The sequence below is a fragment of the Asterias amurensis genome, chromosome 5 (genome assembly GCF_032118995.1).
Source record: "Asterias amurensis chromosome 5, ASM3211899v1".
Taxonomy (NCBI): Eukaryota; Metazoa; Echinodermata; class Asteroidea; order Forcipulatida; family Asteriidae; genus Asterias; species Asterias amurensis.
In genome coordinates, this window is record NC_092652.1 from 25,900,307 (window position 1) to 25,913,475 (window position 13,169).

Here is a 13,169-nt window from a genome sequence, read left to right on the forward strand (position 1 = left end):
GAGCTCTCAGGGAGTTATCTTCGGGGGGTGATCAAGAGGGTTAAGCAGTGCTGTCAGGCAATGGTTGTCATCAGTAGTAAACTGATGATTGTAAACACTGGATGCCTCAGGGATGTTTAATGATATTTGATTAACTGAAGGGATGAATGGCGGACTTGTAAAATTGTATATAATCGTAGATCATAATCATAGATCGTGGATATGCCTGAATGAAACGGCTGCCTGTTTTTGCTGTTTTGAGTGGTTGATAAATGTGGCTTGTTTAATGTTGGCTGATAAACACTGGCTGGTTAACTGTAACCATTATGGCTTGTTGGTTGAGTTACCAACTGGCTGGATGACTGGCTGGTTATTATGTCAGTTGGTTTGAAAGTGAGCAAAATGGCACGCTGGTTGACTGAAACTTTCTGTATGTCTGACTGCTGTCAGGAAGGCTTACTGACTGTCTTGCTGAAACAGACTGGCAGACCGACCACTGGCCTGCCTGCTTGCTTAGCAGATTTCTGACATGCTTGCTAAGCAGATTTCTGGCATGTTTGCTGAGTAGATTGCTGGCCTGCAAAGGAGAGTGCTGGCCTGCTTCCTAAGCAGATTTCTGGCATGCTTGCTAAGTAGATTGCTGGCATGCAAAGGAGATTGCTGGGCTGCGTGCTAAGCAGATTCCTGGCCTGCTTGCTGGCCTTCAAAGGAGATTGATGGCCTGCTTGCTAAGTAGATTGCTTGCCTGCTAAGTAGATTGCTGGCATTCTTGCTCAGCAGATTGCTGGCCTGCACATGGGATTGCTGGGCTGCTTGCTAAGCAGATTCCTGGTCTGATTGCTAAGTATATTGCTTGCCTGCAAAGGAGATTGCTGGCCTGCTTGCTAAGTAGATTGCTGGCCTGCAAATGAGATTGCTAGACTGCAAATGGATTGCCGGCTTGCTTGTTGAGCAGATAGATGCTGGCTGTAGTGCTGGATATCCAAGGGTGGCTTGACTTAATGTTTGACTTAATGATCGCCGCCTTGGCTCGCCTGATGGCCTTCTGACAGGCAGGCTGGTTGTATGGCCGATATTTTAATCATATTTTGAAATTCAGTTTTCGAGACAACTCAAAAAGATATAAACGACTTAATAAATATATAAGAAAATAGATGGGTAAATACATCACAATTTACTACCAGACATATTTTATTATTTGATGGCTGACTACTGTTTTTGAAAATAAACTGACTAGGGCTTTGGCTGTCTGTCTTTAATATGTCCGTGTGTATGCCTTCCTAGCTGACTGTGGCTCAGGCTAACAGTGGCTAAACACCTGACAGACAGACTTAATACCAGCTAAAAATGTTCCCTGGCTGACTAAGTCTGGCTCATCTCTGCTTCAATTTTTAGATTGGCTAGCAGTTGTCAAAATTAAATATTGAGTCAAACTCCATAGACCCTTTGAGTTAATCTATATGTACATCACCAACTGCATGGCTGGTTGATTCCCTACACTTGCAACTTTTGGGAGGATCCGTGTTGCAATATTAAAATACCTGTGCAATATTGTATAGATAATTTAATATCAAAATGAGTGAAACAAACTTGTTATAAGGGCATTCTTGTTTTCAATGGAACATGTTGGATTGCTAAGGATCAGTGGGAATTTTTAGCGTGGAGAACCAGGCCGGGACAATCTCTTGAGATGAGAGGTGGTGTCTTGGGAGACAAAAAAAGAGACTTGATGGCGGCTCATCGGCTCGCTTAAGATCCAGCCTCCGATGTGCATAACGCGCTTTATTATTACGGAGTCATTGTCGACGACTGTTGTATGTGTGTGGTTTAATGTTTCAAGCTGGATGGACTGGGGTGCCTTTCGTGACCGATGCTATGTTTGATCATAGGTTTGATTGAGACCCAACAGGGAGCCGTAAAATACAAACAACTGGAAACAGTTATGACTGCAAAAACACACCATGGTTCTCATTTCTAAAAAAACTGGCCGAATATTAGGGTCTCTCTAACAATGTTACAATATTGTAAACACGGGTGATGAGTACAACCATGTACAAAAGAGCCAACAAAGTAAAAAGCAAACTATTTACAAAAATATTAGTAAATTATTTAGTTAATTTCCCTTGCATATAAGTAAAAACACACATTTATATCCAAACGAATATCTTTTTTTTATTTTTTCCCCCTCTAATTCCCTTCCCTGCATCAACATTAAAATGCAACAGTCGTCTAACTCACGTACTACTACTCGATGGTATATGGCTTGAACGTTGTAATTACTGGCTTGTCCACCTTAGCGTAACGTATTCATAAATACGTCGGTTCGTTAAGCCGAGTTTTTTAATTCAAGTTGTTGCAATTTCATCTTTATAAGCAAGCCCTTATCAACCAGAAATCAGTTGCCAGGAGAATTAAACTGGGACAATACACCCGGTTGTAAACCTATTTATATATTTATGTTAAATCTGTACAGATGTTAAATAATAAACATAATGATTTGACGGTGGGTTGAAAGAGGAGCCCAAAGTACAGTCAAGAAAGTGTCGTATTAACTGAAACATTTCTCACTCGAGACCCTGACCTATATACATCATGCGTCTTTCATATAATAAAACGTAGATGTATTTAAGCCTAGATCGCCATCCAATAACACAGGTGCCGATTCCACAAAACAATAAAACCCATCGTAAGACAACTTGTCAGTATCACCATAGTGATTTGCATTGTGACATCATACGTTACTAAGCAGCTACGATTTGTAATTACGATCAATCTTAGCTCTTTGTGAAATCGGCCCCAGGGCAACGTCTCAAAAAGCGGACCGAGCCCAATCTTCGGAAAATGTTAGCAACAGAGCGTTGGTTCGAATCCCGGTCACGCCACTTGTGCCCTTGAGTTGGCACTTGACCATTATTGCTTCGTAAAAGTTGGGATGGTAGTGCATTCTGGCCTAGTGGAGGATACCCATGCCTACATCCTTACAGACTGTGAAGAGGGTAACCCTGTTTCAGCCCCAGGAGTAGATGGCTCCTAGTGGAGGATACCCATGCCTACATCCTTACAGACTGTGAAGAGGGTAACCCTGTTTCAGCCCCAGGAGTAGATTGCTCCTAGTGGATGATACCCATGCCTACATCCTTATAGACTGTAAAGAGGGTAACCCTGTTTCAGCCCCAGGAGTAGATTGCTCCTAGTGGATGATACCCATGCCTACATCCTTAAAAGGAACATGTTGCCTTGGATTTGAAAAGCGTTTGTAACCGTTTGTTATAAAATGCATATGGTTAGAAAGATGTTGTAAAAGTAGAATACAATGGTCCACACAAACATGCTTCGAAATTGCAGTGTTTTCCTTTTACCATGTCGAATAACACGGTCGGCCATTTATGGGAGTCAAATTTTTGACTCCCATAAATGGCCGACCGTGTTAGTTCGCACAGTAAAAGGAAAACCACGCAATTTCGAGGCAAATGGATTGTGTGTAGATCATTGTATTCTACTTTTACAACATCTTTCCAACCATATGCATTATATAAAAAACGGTCAAAACGCTTTTTATAGACCAACTCGTCCGATCCAAGGCAACGTGTTCCTTTAATACAGACTGTGAAGAGGGTAACCCTGGTAACCCTGGTGACAGTTAATTTCGGTCGACAGCCCAAATCAGTTTAGTGTAGCCCTCTGGTCGTCTGTCCCAGGAATTTCGTTTTGGTTCCAGCAGCAAGTCAGTTACTATGTATGGTTTTGAGAATCAAAACACAATGCACATACATCTTCACCCATCTAGAAAAGACGTCATGTATACACAATACGTTCTAAATAGCATGTTTTTAAACGGAGCCAGACTACAAACCTTCCGGCCTCGATTTGATTACATTGCGTCAATTTGGAGAAGGATAAAATGGCTACACCCTGAGAAACTAAAAGAGGTGTTGCTCAAAAAAGGTTTCAAAATTAGGGACTAATCAGGGACGAACGAGAGAGTCATAGTGAACCCCGTCCATATAGTCAATCAAGGAACACAAGTTGAACTTTTTGATGAGGAAGTTTTTGGCGCCTTCCCGTTCTCCTGTTCAACACTTTCAGAGTTTGGCAACCACTTTTGTTACCGATCAGTCAACATGTTGACAAGGGATTCACAATTTTGTATAGATGACACTCCGACCCCCACATTTATTGAATATGTATACCTGTGGTGTAGATACAATAAGTATGGTAGATGGCCTTAGCTTTCGATCCAAACCGGACCTTCATCATTTATATTTGGTGTATACATATCCATTTATATTGTGTGTAGATAGAATATACAATAAAACTAACCTGTAAAAATTGCATGAAAGGGTGATGGCGTAGTTTTGAGATATCTTTGAAAATCGGGAGCGGCGAATGTCCTCGCATTGAACAATAATCCTTAATTGGAATACATGACCTGACAGGACTTTTCTCATATTAAAATTTTGATGTAAAACAACTGTTATCTTTTAAAATAACCGCATTACTTGAAAGCGAATGACTGTAATACCCTTACGTTTTGAAAAATCAGTATGTTGTCTACCGGCACTAATTATCTGGCGAACCTAAACAATAACTTCACACCAATTAATCTTCAAATCGATTCTTAGCTCAATTCGAACCCCAAATATAAATGAAAAAATTCCCTTGCCCATGCTGACCCCTTTTTGAATACCTGTCACGTCACAGTCTCAACACCTCGCTCCATCTACAGCAAAGGTACAACAGCCTGCATGTTCAAGAACTAATCGAATGTGACATACGAAGCGCAGTGATTGAATAATTCTCTCGTCTGCAAAGTCCCTGTGTAACATTTCACACTAGCGGAAACTTGTTGACAATTTGTTTGGCAATGGGTTTTGGCAAACTCTCTGGCTCTGCGTGGGACAGAGAGCTAAACCATGTCTTTTTATCCGTGGCGTCCGTGAGCAACAAATCTTGAAGTCGGTTTCCGACTGAGGTTTGTCAGACATAATGTTTGGTCTCTGTAAATAGATTCCATGTTTTTCACTGGTAATCATTAACAGGTTATGTCACATGCATGGGAAATCAGTCTCAAATGTTCAGGAAAGGGACTAGATATACAGTTTAAGGCAAGCCATAGATCCTAAAGATAGGACAGAAATGGGATAGCAGGTGCGTCGTGCGGTTTTGCTCCTTGTTGGCCTGTAAGACAGTTTCGTAATAATGTACTTTAAACCCCAGAGGTCTGTTACCTGCTACCTATACCGTAACGTTACGTAGTCTTCTGACCGTGGGGTACCCCTTTAAGACTTGTCAATCATATAATATATGTTTAATTTGCATCGGGGATAAACAATATTAATTTTGGTTTTAAAGGAAGTGGACACTATTGGTAATTACTCAAAATAATTATTAGCATAAAACCTTTCTTGATGACGAGTAATGGGGAGAGGTTGATGGTATAAAACATTTTGAGAAACGGCTCCCTCTGAAGTGCCATAGTATTTCGAGAAAGAAGTAATTTTCCACGAATTTCATTTCGAGACGTCAGATTTAGAACTTGAGGTCTCGAAATCAACCATCCAAACGCACAAAACTTCGTGTTTTTTCTTTCATTATTATCTCGCAAGTTCGATGACCGATTGAACTCAAATGTTCACAGTTTTATTATTGTATGCATATGTTGAGATACACCAACTGTGAAGGCTAGTCTTTGACAATTACCAATAGTGTCCAGTGTCTTTAACAAGTTTCCTCAATCCCTCTCGATTCTCGGGGAGTTATTTAGTGCCAGGCCCGTCCACTCCATAATGTTGTTCTCCCATCTTTTTCTCAGTCTGCTCCTCCTTGTACAATACCTAAATTCAAGTGTAAATACGAACTTCGAATAATCCACTTGTGTTTTTTATAAGCTCGGGGCCCAATTTCAAAGATGCTTAAGCATACACAAATTGCTAAGCCCAATTAAACTATGCCTACTGGGATAAGGTTACCAACCAAACTAGCATGTACAAATTGGAACTGGTATCCTGCTTGTTTCTACTAAAATAAATGTTACTGAACTGAACTGGGAGCAAAACAATGTTAAGCAAAGACCTCAGCTTATTTACTGGGTGTTTTCTAAGACCTTTTCGAAACCACGTATTCGTTTCAGGCCCGGCTTAGGCTTCGTCAGTCAAAAAAACGTGCTTTCGAAAAGGGTCTTAGACTTTCATCATAAAGCATCCGTCTTGGTTTTCCAATTATCGATAAAGCCATACTGATGCTGGACGGGAATAAAGTCGGGTGCCATTCTGTACACAGCGCTCCATTGACATCGTATGCTCATGGAAACTAGACAGCATGGTAAATCATCACGGTGACGAAAAGTTTGAAGCGCCACCAACGATAAGACTTTGCCATGATACAGAATGACACAAATTGCTTAACCAAAGGATGCGAGAATAGATCGAGGAAACCTCCACTGGCCGCAGACAAGAATCCTAAAAAAAAAAATACCCTCCTTTTTTTTTTTTGGGGGGGGGGGGGGTCGTCGTTGCAACCGCATTTGAACTTCGGTTTTAGTACATTAAACGCCGGCTAAGTGTGATTAATGATGTATTAAATGTGTTTTTCATCAACTTGTCAAAATGACTTCAGGAAAAAAAAGTTCCTTGATTCTGAGCTGACCTCCGCCTCGACGTTACTAAAAATAAGGCGAGACTTCGAATTTCTGGGCCATACTTCTTGCTTTTATGGGGATTATGCAAATTTTACAAAATATGAGTAAGAGTTATGAAACTCAAATTGCAGACAATATGGCTCTACGAAATTAAGCAAGCTTTTTAGAATATATATTGCATTTTTTTAATGGGGAGATACAAAAGTTTGTACTTTTGTTTGGGGTCGTTGGTAGAGATTTTATCTTAAAAACCATCATAGAAGTCGCTGGAGGAATACAATAGGGAACCTGTTTGAACCCTATACGACGGTTTGAGCTTAGGGTACGAGGGTGCTGGGTTTGATCGAGTGACTGCAAATTTAGCCATAGTTCATGATTGTCGCCTGTAAAAACACATCATGGAATAGGTTGCTTATTTTGAGTCACATTAGTTAGAGCACATTCCAAATGCTTGCAATGTTATATAATGTAAACTTAATTACATTTAGATTTATTTTGTAATTATATTATTTTATGATGTTGTTTTTTGTTGTATTTACATTTTAGACCAACGCAACATTATGAAAAGGTTGTTGTTGCTGTTACCGTCGCTGTTTGTGTTGCTGCTGATATTTTTGTTGTCGTTGTTTCTGTTGTTGTTGTTATTGTTGTTGTTGTTGTTGTTGTTATTGTTGTTGTTGTTGTTGTTGTTGTTGTTGTTGTTCTTTGTTGTTGTTGATGTTTTATTTTGGTTGTTGTTGTTCTTGATTGTGTTGCTGTGCAAATGAACTGGATTTGTAAAGCTTTAGTGTTAAACCGCAAGTTGATATTTTACTTTTGATTTGTAGCTTGTGTATTATTTTATAATGTAGCTGGAACAAAATTAAAAGTTTACCTCATTTTCAATACAAATTTTGATACTAAATCGTTCTGTATTGTCACAAATTCACATGAATTCAAGTTTTTTGTTGCAGTGACCTAGATTAGATCCACTAGCTCACAGGTCATGACACTTTTTTTACCCTGTTATGAATTTCTGTAGACGAACATTTCAGTCTAGAGGCTGCTGCTCCCGTTTAATTAAAGTTTAAAGTCCCATCAATTAAGAATCAAAGTGCAGTCTTAAGGACATGTGTAGAGAGACAATTGCAGGATGAGATTATAAGCACATTCGAAAGTTAGAAATTGAAACGAAGAAGCGATATTTATTCCTCTTGATGTCTCGCCGATCGTGGGGAAAATGATTTCCTTTCTAGCCAGCGGCAATGCCGGGGAAAAAATGTACCGCAGAGGACGCCGCGTGAACGGCGAGGCTTCCAGGTTGTCGCGGCGAGTGTGTAAAAATTAGCTTTGACGCGATGTTTGGGGGACAAGGAAAGTCGCTAGTTGTTTTGTTGTATTTTTTTAGGGGGTTGTTTTGAGCAGGCTGCTCTCCCTGGAACCCAGGCTTGCTGATTGGGCAGAAGGCGTGTGTGATTCCCGCTTGATGTAATGGTTATGGTTGAAACTCGGTTGTGCTTTCAATGTTTGTTTCCCATTCCTGTCACGGTGTGGTGACGGCCAAGCTTTAATCAGGGGTCTCTACCGGGGAAATGACGGGCTGCACCGCAGACGAGTTGTGACAGAACGCCGTGGTAAATGCAGACAGCATCCAGCGAACGGGGGCCCTGCCTCTGCCTTTATACCTTCAGGGCAAAAAGGAGATGATAATTTAACCATGAAAGTACTTTCACACCATCCTTCGTGTAGAATCAAGTGGAAAAATTCACAACATGAACTTGCCCCCTAATAGAATTGTCCAGGGAAGTGGGGCTAGCTGTACCTGGGAGAGTAGTAGTGTGAGCTGAACCCGACGCGCCCGTATCCCCATCAATCTTGCCTGAGAAACCGGCGCAAGTTTGCCCGGCTTTGGAAGCGCTTAATTGGCGTTCTATTTGCCGTATGACACATTTTGTAATAGGGATGTGAAGCGATTGTGGCATACGAAAACATATAGTTTCCATACTAGATGAGTAATAAAAGATGTGCTAATACGAGGATAGGATAAACTTACAATGCGCTCTAGATTACTGAGCGGGCAGAATGATGCATTTCAATAATGGTGACGAATTTTCCCCGCCAAATTGACACGGATAATGCGGCGAAACGAACTCCGCGGTAAAAACACGGCTGCGACGATCGTTAGCTGTGGTTGCTGCGAAATCAAAATGTCAGCCTTACCATACACTCTTTTATTTTCTACCTGTCTGAGAGAAAGACATTCGCGAACTTTTAGTAAGAGTGTCGTAAATGTTAAAAACATTCTATTTAGACGATACATTTTGTTTCCTCAGCAAATACACCATACATTTTGCGCAACACTTGTTGCGCAAAATTATGTTGCTAAAGGCAACAATGTTTTCATCTTTAATGAATCATTGTTATTTTTGTTACCAAAAGACTTACAGACTGAAATGGAATTCCCAAATCGTATTAGGCCTAAATTATATCGTCACCTTTTCTTCGAAAATTCAAGCAAAAACATTGAACATATACTTTATAAAATGTAGTATTGCTTATTGTGGATGTGTGTTGCAACGAATGGCACATCACAGCTTTTAACATCCTATGGTGGAATCACCCCCATTTGCATATAAGCTGTTTTGATGTTGTACTTTTCTAGTTTCCTTTTTTTGTAAACTACGAAAACCAGTATTTAAAACACGAAACTATTAATGATGGCAGTTTCCTATTTTAAATTGAAAGTATAAAAACCCCCAAAAGGATTACGAACACAAAATAATTTTCAATTTGAAGGTATTATTGGTAAGGATAAAACACATCATTGCTATAGTCTGAAAGCATACACTGATGTTCAAACAAGAAATAATATGTCATTTATAAATATTTCTCTCTGAAATGAGGAAAACTAAGGACAATCTATAAACATGCTGAAAATAGCATGGTTTTGAAACATTTTCACCTATAACTCACACTTAAGCTCAAACATCCACAGGTTGTCATTGCGTGATTATGGTTGGCCACACAAAACATGAACATTATATTATGCGGCTGTTGTATCAGCTCTTCCACCCATGTAATTGGCCTACCTTTAACTCCCGTAAAGTACACCCTTTCTTTCAGCTGATTCCAATAGGTAGATTCGACGTTGTAGTAAATTAATGCACATGAGTCATGCACCAAGGTCGAATCAATGTTGGGTTGTTTTACTCCTAACAACATTGGTATTTTACAGCCAGTATTTTATTTTTAGCATCAACTGAAAATAAAATATTTTTTCTTTATCCACACTGAGTAGACCTGATCAGGGCTGGATCGGATACCATTTTATCCCTGTACTACGAAATTATTGCTTTTCAATTCCAAATAGATCCTTTAGAGAAAAAAAAAACTGGACAAATTGAGGATGGAAATTTTATAGTGCAGAAACAAAAATTGCGATCTGATGGTCCTCTCTAGGTCTGGTTCCCTGTTTACACAGTGACAATGATAGTTATTGTTACCTTTTATACAAAGGGAAAATACTATTTTCCTCCTCGCCTCATTTGATAGAAAAAAAAGGAAAAAAAATCGACATTCAAAGCGATAAGTCAAACACCCGAGGGGTGTGATAAACTGGGACAAATAAAAACAAACTATAAAAAAACTCTTATTTTCAAACTCGTTTGCTTCTTTTTACAGCCGAGGTGTTTTCATTATAACCTGCTCAAATTGTATACGGCGTGACCTTTGAACTAAAAAAGTGCGAAATATCGTTATGAAAACGACTGGTTTGATATTTTCTTTGTTGTTATTTAAGGTATATATTTTGATGTATTATACATTCCAGCCGGTTTAAATACTAAACTGAATAGTTGTTGAAAATATTGACGTTTTGTATACAAACCACACCATGCGCGGGTGTTTTTGTAACGTTTCGTAAGATAAAAGTCATCAATAGTGAAAAAAAAAAAAAAAAAAAATCTTTAAGTTTCTGTGGAGGTACACAACATTTTCTGTAGTATTTTGAAACAATTCAGTCCAAACCTGAAAAGCGAAAATTCATCAAACAGCCATTTGTGACGGTCATGAGTGCGCAACTCGGTCATCAACTCGGTCATCATATACATAATATGATGACCGAGTTATACAACATATGCATAGACAAAACAAACCTGTGAACATTTGAGCTCAACTGGTCGTCGAGGTTGCGAGATAATAATGGAAAAACACCTTTGTTACACGAAGTTGTGTGCTTTCAGATGCTTGATTTCGGGACCTCAAAGTCTAATTCTGAGGTATCGAAATCAAAATCGTGGAAAATTACTTCTTTCTCGAAATCTATGTTACTTCAGAGGGAGCCGTTTCTCACAATGTTTAATACTATAAACAGCTCTCCATTGCTCGTTACCAAGAAGGTTTTATGCCAATACTTATTTTGGGTAATTACCAATAGTGTCAACTGCCTTTAAGGTCTAGTAAAGTTTATTCATTGCTTTAGGTCCGCATCTCACTTAGATACATCATCATTCTGACATTTTGTACATGAACAAACCTTGCAAAATTGGCTAATATCAACGATGGTATTTGATTCCTGCCACACTGACGATATCATGATGATAGAGATGTGGTTTACTCACGAAGAAGGGGGACTGGGGGTGAGGGAGGGGGTTCAAAGGAAGGCTAACAGGGTCACATGTCAGTCTTGGTTAACACAACCACTAAATTCGTGATCATATAACCAGTTTCACATGTTGCATTCAAACCATTTCGTGAGAAAACCAGTCAAAATAGTCGTGCTTTATTTCCCGATCCGATTTAACTTTTCCCCCAAACAAAAGATGTTATCATTTAGTGCGAATTACGAACGACATATCGACTGACAGTAGTCTTTAATCCATAAAGGTGCTCATTAAGGCAATCCCTGGGGCCTTGAGTGCCCACATTCACTGTCTGACACAAGTCATCCATTTTCCTAACCCTAGCCTCATACCAAATGGAAATCCAGCATTACTGCCGTTCAAATGAAATCAGATCACCCCATATGGGACGCGTCTTGAAGAAGAGAAAGAAAAGGTGAAGAAGTTCGGGTGTACTCTGAGGAGGAACCCTTGACAGCAAACAGGAATCGTCCCATCATGGACAGGTTCCGACTCGAGAAAATTGGCCACTATAACTCAACCGTTGGGGCAGTTCACATAAGGTTTAAAACTTAGCACATGTGGTTTGAGGGGAATTAAGGAAAGAACAACTTTGTGTTTGAATTACGCACTTTGCGTCTGATTGATGTGGTTGCTGTGTCTGGTGAATTTGTACTGAATTAAACAGATATTTCGCACTTTCAACAGACTGCTTCGAACCTTTTTAATTGGCTTGAATCTTGTTGATCATAAGATATGATACATTTCCTGTGTTTCTGAATTAATTTAAAACACATAATCAACCGTTTAAATTGTTTGATGAGCAACATAAACATACGCCCAAAGTATTACGAACAATCTGTCTGAGTAAAGGATATAGACAATCTATCACGTTCTACAAAGTCCTCAATAATATTATTTAGGAAATGTCGACCATTGACAATTTTCGAATGGTTAATATAAATTCCTGGCAGCCTACTTGTTAGTAATTAAACTCAATACCCAGTGGGAATTAACTCCGTCTGAAATCGTACCCCCTCCCTTGAGAGAGCGTGGCAAAAACCCATAACTTTTTTCAATTTGACATGATAACCGGAGTACTCGTACATTGAAATATGTGTTTGGACAGGTGATAGTCACGGAATGTGACTGATTACTATTGAAATGTTCTCGATCAACAAGCCAGCACCCGAACCCCAACCCTCTTTCTCAGATCCGATGACAGATATTTCTCTTCGCGAGACTCATTCTATTCAGCAACTTTCTCTATATACAATCGCGTATATAAACCGTGATGTACACGCCAATATTACGCAAGATGTTCTCTATAGAAAATATAATGTTTTCACGTTAGATATGTTTTGTTTGGGTGCGTGCTTTTCTTTATTACATTGTTTAATGGACCGTGCCCCCTTCAAATGAAAATGACACAATTTATAAGGAGGTAAATTTAATTTCAGTATGCTAAGCCATAATCAAAACATAATATCATTTTGTTTGTCCCACAAACTTCGGATGCGTTTGTATACTACACTTTTTAGGAAGGACCTGCAAAGTTTGTAGTCATACGTTTGACGATTGTATCCAACAATTTCAGCATTTGAACGTCGTGTTTTAAGTGAAAAGAAAAAGTAAATTATTGCAACCGAATTGCACCTAGTTCTAAATAACAAACTGCAACCTAATTGTCTTAAAGAAACTGGACACTTTTGGTAATTGTCAAAGACCAGTATTCTCACTTGGTGTATCTCAACATATGCACAAATAAACCTGTGAAAATTTAAACTCAATTGGCCGTCGAAGTTGATAATAACGAAATATAAACACTTCTTGTCACATCAAGTTGTGTGCTTTCAGATGCTTGATTTTGGAACTTCAAACTCTAATTCTGAGGTCTCGAAATCAAATTCAAATATTTTAGTGGAAAATTACTTACTTCTCGAAAACTACGTTAC